This window comes from Lygodium microphyllum, chromosome 20, assembly GCF_053477565.2.
Source record: "Lygodium microphyllum isolate KBCC chromosome 20, Lygodium_microphyllum_v1.1.10, whole genome shotgun sequence".
Classification (NCBI taxonomy): Eukaryota; Viridiplantae; Streptophyta; class Polypodiopsida; order Schizaeales; family Lygodiaceae; genus Lygodium; species Lygodium microphyllum.
The window spans coordinates 16,381,026-16,391,380 of NC_141154.1; positions in this window are offsets into that span (position 1 = coordinate 16,381,026).

Below are 10,355 nucleotides of genomic sequence, written 5' to 3' on the forward strand. Positions count from 1 at the left end.
GATCTCTTAGGCTCAAGGTTACTAGTGTGGTTACTAAAGTGGTGAGGAGGTTGCTGGGTGGTTGCCTTCCTCCTTAATCAGCATTCTTTGGCCATATGTCTTGGTTAGCTTATTGACATGCTTCTTCTTGGTCTTGCCTCTATGGCATCTCATTTGGTGTGGGTGCATTCCCCGATTGAGGTCGCAACGATGAAACGGGTGTACTCACACTAGAGAGATCTTCAATTTGGTCTTCCAGTATGGGCTCTACATCCTTAAGGTGTTCCTGGGCGTCCTTGACCCACTCTTTGACTTTGGCTATAGCCTCGAGTTGCTGTTTGGGGTGGGGGTATTCCCCTACCTTGGCACTCCCTAGTTCTGCTGTCTTAGGAGCCGAGGTCTCTGCCTCTACATCAGTGACCCTCTTTTCTTTCACTAGCATTGTAGCTTCCTTAGTCTTAAGGGTAATCTTTGCATCTGTTCTCTTTCTCCTTCTCCTCCGGCTTTTCTTTCCCAACGAGGCTGCATCCAGGTTACTTGGCCCAGGCAATGAGATGCATGCCTATTTTGTCTGTGCTCGCATCATGACATGTAGTGGGATGGGCATATCCTCACTGTCAAAGGCCTCCACTTCGAACAACCCCAAGGGTACTGAGGGCACATTGGCAGAACTAGTTGATGGCTTTCATCTAGGACAATCAGGAAATAGGTGTGTGATTCCACACTCGGTGCATCGAAGGTCAACTTTGTCCTTATTTGCATGTTCCCTTTCCGGGCAGCGTGATGAAATATGGCCTGGACGACCACAAGTCCAACATGAGATTGGATCTTGGCTTGGTCCTCCAAAGCCTTGCCTCTTCCTCTACCTAGCACCATCACCGGTACTGGTCAGTAGTCCATCAGGACTGGGTTGCCTTCCTCATCATAGGATATGTATGGGTTCATGTAGGTCTCCTCTTCACTAGGTTCTTCCACATAGTGAACAGAAGCATCACTCGGTGGATGGGTTACATAGGGCCCTGGTGGTCTGGGTATGCCTGTTGGGTTCATTTCTAGCCTAGGAATGGCTGGTCTTGCATCATTTGGTGCTGGAAGCGCCAATTGGGCTCCCCCGCCAAAGAGGTTAGGTGGCATGTTGCCTAAGTATGGAGGGTTGTATTGCAGCGTATATGGGAATCTCCTTGGCAGTCTACTGCAATGTAATGCATCATGATTGAACCTACCACAGTTCGAGCACGGCCTAGATCTAGGATCTTGTCACTCGGTTGGGAGGTGGTTACCGCCATAGTGTATACACTGCACATGCAACCGCACAAATTTCCTCATTTGGTCTTGCAATCATGCAAGCTCCATTCTCACCTCAACCAGCTCCTGGCCTTGGTCAACACTCTTTCCCTTATCATGTATGCTAGAGTTCTCTCTCTCTCCTGAAACTGTTGACCACTCTAGAGCTCTCTGATTTGTACTGTCCCAACTGGTGTTCCTCATGCTTCGCTCCCTAAGTTGATCATCCACCCTTATTGCCTCTTCAAAGACTCTAGCTAACGGTGTAGAGTGGAGTTACTAGCCAAAGCCTTGTAGAGCTCCTTGTTTCAAATTTCATTTATAAATACGATAGACATAGCCTTCTCGTTAGGTTGCTCATTTGCAGGGATCCTCTTGAAGAGGCTACGCACATGAGTGACATAGTCCCTTACATCTTCCTTTTCCCTCTGACTGACATTCATCAACCAGGCGATAATATTGTCAGAGTACCCTGCCTCAGAGAATCTCTTGATGAAGAGGTCCTTAAGACGGGCAAAGTTTGTGCACTCAGTTGCATCTACACTAGTGTACCAAATTCTCCCCTTATCACCTAAGCACAGACCAAAATATTGAGAGTGTTGTGCAAGGTTCATGAGACCGTTTGCTTCGCAAACTCGTTCAAATTGCTCCACAAAGCTATATGGGTCATTGCTAGGTTTATACTTGTCTAGCTGCTTTGCTACAATAGGGATTCTAGATTGCTCCTTTTCCCCTTGCGTGACCCCTAATCCCAAGACTAATGCGGTGGCTAAGGCTGTTGCACTCTGCTCAATGGATGTATTGTCATGAGCCGCTTGGCTACGAGTTCACTCAACGATAAGTTAGCCTTTGCTGCTCATTCTCTCTTTGCATTTGGCCCTACTTTGGTTGCAACAGCCAAGGCTAGCACGGGCCTCGTACATGTCTACATCTTGTTGGAGTTTCCTAGCCTTCTGCTCGTGGTCATAGGCAATTATGCTCTCTAGCGCCTTTCTAATCACCTTTTTTTTCTCTTCTAGGCTTGCTACAACTTCCTCTACTGGTTTGCCCTAAACTACCATCCTAGTCAACAAGTCGTACTCATTGACTAACTCCTGCACTAAGACTGGGAATTCTCCCAAGTCCAATCGGTCCTCTGCTTCTTGTCCGCCTCGTGATCCTAACATTGCTCCCGCTTCCACCTCCACAAGGTCGTCGATCAATTTGAGTAGCTCCGACAGCGTCTGATCCTCTATGTTGTCGCCTTCTAGATCTTCGTGTCCTCTTAAGGTCCTACTAATGGGGCTCTCAGGCACCCAACTATTTTTTGGGATCTTCTCCTAATAGTGGGTTCCTTGATGTTATTATATCTCCTGATGAGTTCCTTGTTATTGAAAGTAGTTGTCAATCTTATTCACAAGTTGTGCTTCGTGCTTTCTAGTGCTCAGTGCGAAAATAGGCTTTTTCTTTTCTTGTAGTGCACCTTTGGTGATAAAATCAAAAGTGAGGTGCGGATGCAGGAAATCTCAATGCAAACTCCACTCTTCCCCTCACGTTCATAGCGTGATATGGCTCTAAGCGCAGGTTCTGGCTGATCTAAGGTCTTACTGAAAGTCCATGCTGCGTTCTCTATTCTGCTTCAGGGTTGGTTGGTTGGTTATCAAAAGTCAAGTCAAGTTCTAAATTCGGTCCGCTCAGTGTCTAGCTATTTGGGGTGAATCCTCGGTTATCCTGTCTAGTCTGTGGCTTTTAAGGGCTAAATTGGGTGTCCAAGGGGGTCAGAGATGTGAATAGGGTGGCCAGGACTATCAGGCAGGTTCAAAAACCCTCTATTTTAAGTTCTGGTGAAGTGGTCCAATTCTCAGAATCGGACCGTTAGGCAGGCTGGTTTGATTTTGAACTCAGATAGGGTGGTCCGATTTTGAGACTCGGACAAGGTGGTCCGATTTTAAGACTCGGACAGGGTGGTCCGATTTTGAGACTCGGACAGGGGGGTCCGATTTTGGCACTGGGTCCAACTGCTGGAATCGGATCGGATGGAGTGGTTCGATTCTCGCAGTTGGACCGTTCGACTCCAGAAATCGGGTGGTTTGATTCTGGGAATCGGACGGGCTGGTCCGACTGCACAGACGACAGCCCGTGGGTTGCACGCGATGACTCAAGCTCAGTGCCTACTCCATGGAATCATCCAGTGCCTTTCAGATAGGTGCAAAACACTACAAGAAAATGCCAGACATACCTGGAATCACTGTGGTGCTCAAATTGAGCGGCACTCCAAGGATCTCCGTGCAGCTCTCTCTCTCTCTCTGTCTCTCTCTCCTTGGCTCTCAAGCTCACTCCCTCACACAAAGCAGAATGTCAAATGTGGTCTTTCCTGGTTCCCTGGGCCTCTTATTGCCCCATCCCAACCTGCTGTAACCTCAGAAGCTAATCCCTCACACTCTTCCAACCAGAAATTTGAATTTGTGCCCCTATTTTCATGTTTCTAGCAGCAGCAGAACCCTTTCCGTTTTCCTTCTTTTTCCTATCCTAATCTTAACCTAATGCAACAAAAATCAAAAACAGAGATGGAGATAGATAGTACTACTCTAATATTCAATAACAAATCAAAATACTTACTTGCTCCAAGGATTAAAACCTCATAAATCTCCTAACTATCTCGAGCATCGGTTTGGGCTGCAAACCCTACTTCTATGCTCGATTCGATGCGCGGTGCTCGAGGCTCGATTCTGTCTGTCCCGACAACAGAACCAAAATGAAGGGGAGCTACGGAGCTCTACCTTGAGACCTATGGACCACTTATTGATCAAGTGTTACAAGTGGAGCGGCCATGGCTACCTCTCACATAGCCGACACACAATGCCTACCTTACGGGTGTAGTGAGCTTACCTTGATGCTCGATTGAGTTCCCTCCTCTCTCTTCCACTTCGGTGGCTCCACGATCCTTGCAGCAAGCTCAAGCAACCTCAAGCCCTCTTCGTCAAGCTCCATCCTCCATAGCCGCACGAGAAAAGAGAAGAGAAGAGAATAATAGAAGATGAAGAGAGAAGATGGGGAGCTTCTTCTCCATGATCCCTCACTCTCACACACTCACTCCCTCACTCCCTCACACTCCCTCAATCCCTCACTCAAGCACAAGCAAGAAGGCAAGAAACAAGAGAAGAAGAAGAAGAAGCTTTGGCCACACACAAGAATGATCTTCTCATTCACTTTTGAACTTTATATACATACCCTACTTTTTGGGCGGTCATCCCCACTTTTTACATGGCCAGCCATTAGCCTAGGCCCTCTTTTCCTATTTCCCACCGTTCTAACTTATCCCATTCCCAACTAGTGCATACAATTTGCACAGGAGTGAGCCTTGCACTCTTTTACAAGGATTCGGGAGCGCTTTCACAATTAATGGTGCGCTTTTACTCTTTTCTTTTCTCGAGGTGACATTGAGGCATTCTAGAGAGGTTGTCATTCAATTTTTTCAGGGTCCATTCGAGGTGCCTTTTCCTTCCTTTGTCCTGTGCCCTTTCGGCTATCTTCTTTTTCCATTTTCTCGCTCTTCTGCTCCATTTTCCCGCTCCTCTGTGCTGCGGTAAACACTTGGGGTTAGAATTACCCCCTCCGAGACGCGTGCCAGTCCCATGGCACTTTTGGCTGCTGTTGGGGTTTAATAGGCTGTTGGCAAAGTAGCTATGTGAGGGTAGGGCCACATGTAAACTCCGGTGCTTGTGGAAGCTTGGTAATGATGTTTGTTGGAGAAGCCAAATTGATAGCAAGTGTAGGGGCTTCCGAAGTCAGTGGTTTGTCGCCTTTGTGATGCCTGAAAGGAAAATGTGTTGTGCTCTACCTAAGCGGAGTGTCTACCTTATTGTGTAGTGCATTGTGCTCATGCTAGTGGAATGGGGAGTTGGGTCTAACCACAGGCTAGCCTGGTGATGTCCCACACTTGAGGACCCCATTCTTGCAAAGGGAGGTGTAGTGCAAGTAGCTTAGGGTGACAGGTCTAATGTTACCTCCCTAGGTATGTCCCGCCCTTGATGGGCCCTAAGTGTGAAGTGGGAGAGCAAAAAGGGCTAAGGGGTTAGGAGCGGAGCCAGCGACCGAAGCCACCAGGCACGCCTAACTTGAGGATCCCTAGGTGCAATGATCGTGCTTTATGTGGTGCTAAGTGCTTTTGCAAGTGATTTGTTATGTCCATTCCGTGTGTAATGTTCTTCTTGTTTCCTTTCATACTTTTCTTTTTCTTTCTTAAAAAATAATAATAATAGTATCACATTAGTAGAATGATAGCTAGTGCCTAATTCTCATCGTCTGAAGTAGGCGGAGAAGGGGGTCGGATGGATTTGCTAAAAAATTGATAGCTTTGTATGTATTCTTTCAGATTCATGCAGACGTGGAGGGAGGTGGTGGAGAGGAAAGGATGATTGCATCTAGTGAACTGGCTGTCATTCATGTCTTCCATGAGAGCTAGGCAAAAAGAGGGGAGGAGGCTAGCCCTCATCATCAAACGCGACATAACACAACTGTTGATGGCGTTAGGGTCAAAGAAGAGGGGAGGCAGGCCACGTTCTTGTGGAGTTATGTCCTGCTTAAGTAATAATTTAAGTAACCTAACATAATTACATGTAGTTATGAAAGCTGGATCAGGGCATGAAGAGAAATCCATGAGAAAACGCATCATGGAGTCATCCAAGCTTTCCAAGTTGAAGAGGAGGGCATGTTTGAAGGAGACAACATTAGAGTTGCAGATGACAGGAAAATCATAATGCCCATGGAGGGTGGCATCAAAATCCACACCTACCCTATGAGGGTACACCATGAATGTGGGGTTGTTCCTTTCGTAGGGTAGGGTGTTGCAAAAAGCCATCCATGTGAGCATGCTAATGTCGCACACCCGCTTCCTCCATAGGGGTTGGCAGTTATATCCTTGTACGGTATGTGGTACTTCAACCACTTTGTTTTGCCAAAAATCAGCTTCTTCATTTTCCCAAAGAGTGGGGGTCTTCTCCCTTTCCTCTAGCCACTTCTGTCCTAGTCGGCTACCAATCATGATCACCTCCTCCATCACCTTGAGCTGTAAGACTCTCCATAGGCTATTGGGCATGAGGAAGCTGAAGGTGAATGGGTCTTTTTCTCTTTCCTGCCGCTCCCAAACTACCAGCTCTGCGTGGAATCCAACAGGAATGTCATCGGGGCATGGTGGGAGGGGTGCGGACGGCTGGCTTGGCCCTTAGTTGCTTCTTGGTTTCTTCGACTAACTTTCTCCATCTTTCCCTGAGCGCGGCTTGTCTCTCCGCAGATGGATCAACCTGTTGTTGCTCTTGGGAATGCGGCGAGGGGGGTTGTGGGATCACCTCTGCTCTGAATCTCCCCATATCGAATCCAAGCTCAGCCTCCTCCCCTGCTGGTCTCCTTGTTGTGCTCCTTCTTCAAAGCCCATTGCATCAATTTCCTGGGGGGTTAGGCCGGCCAGTAGTAGGTACTTTCGTTGCTCTTCTAGGCTTAGCCTAACCTCCGCAGGTTGGGGTGGTATCTACAAACCTGCGTGCAGAGCTCTATGTGCAATACTGAGTTTTTTCTGTACCACCTCCAATGACTCTCCTTCTTCTGGGCAGGTGGTGTCCACTAGTGTGTTAATGAAGGCCTTTTTCTGGGCACTGAAGGCTGTCTGGGCGGCTTTTGCTTTGCTCTCTGTGAGGATCTTTTTTTTCTTTGCCAGAGCGAGGTGCCATGCCAGTGTCTTCACCCCTTTTTCGTTCTACATTGCCCATTCCTCTGATCTCTTGTTCATCTCTTCCATGCTCTCTCCTTGCTTCTGTATCACGGTTACGAGCTTTTGCTCTTGGTTTTTCAGTTCCTTGCTCATGTTCTCTTACTCTTTCTTTCCCAAGTGTAGCCGATCAGTCATAGACTCGATCTCCTTTTGTTGCTGCTCCATCTTCTGCTTTCTCTCTTCTTCTTTGGCATTCAATTCCTCCATCATTTGCTCGATGTTGGCAGTTTTCACCTCCAATTCCCCATGTTGCATCAGGAGGAGCTTATACTCTCTCTGCATCTACACCAATTCCTGATTTTCATCCTCCAACCGCTGCTTATAGCTCTCCTCCATGTCCTCCTTGGCCTTCAATTCCTCTTTGAGATCAGAGATCTCTCTTGCTGCATGGCTATTATGTGGGTCTTTTCGAGTTGGAATGTAGCTACCGACTCCTTTTCTGCCACCAACTCAGCCACAGCTATCTTTTTTTCCTCCTTAGCCTTCTTCAGTTGGGAGAGCAGCTCAGCGACGTACTCGTCGTAATTGGTTGATGGCGTCACTGTTGTGTGGATTGGAGTGGTCGAGGTCTCCACTTTCTGAAATTTTTGGTCCTGTCTTGACTCAACATCTGTGGCTAGTTTCTTTGCCCCGTGGCCGTGGTCTCCGTGCTCTTTCCCTGGGCCATTTCTTTATTAAAAAAATACTGCATCCATGCCACGAAGTTGGAGACATCTGCGCTGGTGGGGATGCTAGGGGTGAGGGTGGTTGGTTCGGTGGGAGGCACCATGAGGATAGGGATAGGGTGGATAAGGGCCTTGCCTTTGCCTTCAAGGATAGCGGGCAGTGTGATTTCTAGCACCTGCGTGCTGGAACCAGGCCCTTCTTCCCTCAGCGGGCTCAAGGCTCCCAGATCATCGGCCCTGCTCTGCTGCTCGATTGATTGGCATGTAGCTTCGGCCAAGTCCTCGTCCTCCTTCCTTCTCAGTTCCTCTTCTTCCTCAGTAGCTCTTCTTTGCCTTTCTTCCTCAGTTTTCCTGCACTCTTCCTCCAATTTCTATTTTTCTTCATTTTCTTTCATTTTTCTCTCCTCGGCCTCCTTGAGGGATTCTCTTTTTGCCCTCTCCAATTCCTCTTTCTCCTTCTTGTGGCCTTCATTCTGCTTCTTTTTCTTTTGTGCCGTCTTCTTCTTGGGTTTCTTGGCCTACTTTTTACCCAATTGTTCTTCTTGTTCTTGCCCTTCCTCATCACTCTCGGTCTTGCTACTGGACCTCTCTTGGTCCTGGTGAGGGGGTGACCTGTCATGCATTTCTCCTTCTCCTTCTTCTGCACCTTGTGTCTCCTTTACTGCCTCTTGGATGAGCACAGTCAAAATGCTTCCATAGCCAATGAATGAGGCCTTATTTCTTTCTGTAGCCTTGGAAGTTGGGGACTCCCCACCTGCTGGTGTACTTCCTAAAGCTAATGCTTTAGCCGCCTGGTCAATGGTTTTGCGTACATATCCATTCCAGTCAACTTCATCCAAGGTGCGAGCTGCTACATTCTCCAGCACACGAACGCTGATTCGATGCATTAAGGAGTTGTAGCACTGGCTGGAGAAGAGCTCGTGCACTAGCTTCGCTTGTAGTTTGGCTTCCGCATTAGGAATGTCCTAGATGATGCTGATGCTGTCATTAGTTAGCACATCCTCCCTTTTCATTTTCAGCATGGCATAAACATCCCTCTTATGCTTTTTCTCTATCTTTGGGACCAATCCCAATGCCTTCTCCACCAAGGTTGGGTTTAAGTGAACCTACACTTGTTTAGCATTTTCTCCCCTTCCCACCGTCACGTACCGCACTCCTGGTCAGGGTCGTATGTCCTGAGAAATTCCACACACTTCGTATGGTCAGGCTCTTGCACAAATTTCTCAAGGTACTTGGTGAGGTTGCACTGCTCAATGACTCTCTTGGCCACCACACCCTTTATGTTATGAATGGTTCGGAACTTGAGCTGGTTGTAGGCACGGTTTTCAAGGGTGATGCAGTATTGCATTCTTTCCTCCTCCGTGAACGGAAGTTGGTGGGTGCGGTCTTGCTGCGATATCTTTTGTTCCTGTCATGATCCCAAGTTTCCATTAGTGCTTTCAAAATAATAATTTGCTGGAAAAGAAAGACTCTATATGTTTATTGAATGGAAGCATTAAAATTGAATCCAATGTAGAATCTTCCCTTCAGAATTTAACTTTTTGCAATTTATTTCAAAGTTCTCGTGCCATTTTTCCTACCTCGCTCGTTGTTTACGTGCTTATGCATTTTGCTTGATTTTGCTTGGTTTTATTTTGATTCACCTCACCCCCTCCCCTTCTAGCTTGTTGGGAAGAATCCTTCCTACTAGGATTGAAGGTTAGGAGGTCAAGGGCATTCTGCAATGGATTTAGGAGTTACCGGCATATGAACTAAGTGTAGAAGTTGGGGCTGTACTCTAACTGAGCTTCACGGTCTAGATCAAAAGGTTGAATGTCCACGTGTGTGATGTAAGTGAGAACATCTGTTAGAAAGTCACCAGAAGCGACGCAGCTAGCAATATGTAACTCTTCCTCAGTCAATAGGAAATCAAGGTAAGGGTGTCCTTTGATATGCTCTTCCATGGGTCAGCCATGAAGAGTGGTTTACACTCTATACGAGGTTGGTGCAACGTAAATGGGATTGTACTCCGCTATTTTGATTACGCGGCACTGCTCATCGTTTGTCATGACTTGGTACCCTTCAACTTCCCATTGCAACCTAAGAGTGTACCAGTGCCTCAAGAACGGGGATTCAATATCAGTAACTTTTGATAATTCTACAATTTCTTGGTCAGTGATGGCAGAAGTGGTTCGCTGATCATATGACATGATGAGGCGCTATTTGAGGGCTTGCTCTTTGGAGATCTTGCTGTTGAGCAATTCAGCGCGGAGTTAACTGCTTTTGTGAAGGCAAGTTCAAACGTCTCCCAAGAACAAGGCATCGTATGAACTTCGGTTGCAAAGGGTTCGGGCAACATGCCTAAGTCCAAACGGTCGTAGCTCAGAGATAGCTCTCTGAAAGTGGTATCTAGTCATCTAATGCAATCAACCATGTCATCCCCCGTATCTTCGGCTAGATCTGAGGCCAGTATCAAAAATGATTCTCACTCATAGGAGGGTTTAAGACGTGCTGGTGGTTGGGGTTTGATAGTACTAGAGACTTTGACAATGAATAGTTGCGGTTGCGGGTGTTCTTGAGATTGCAGTTGGACCTCTTGGATTAGGGCTGGGGAAGTAGCAGCGATGTCCGATGGACTACTACCTTCAAAATGGATCAGGGTAGTCAGATTGGCTCTAGCGGGTGATGACTCATGTGACGAT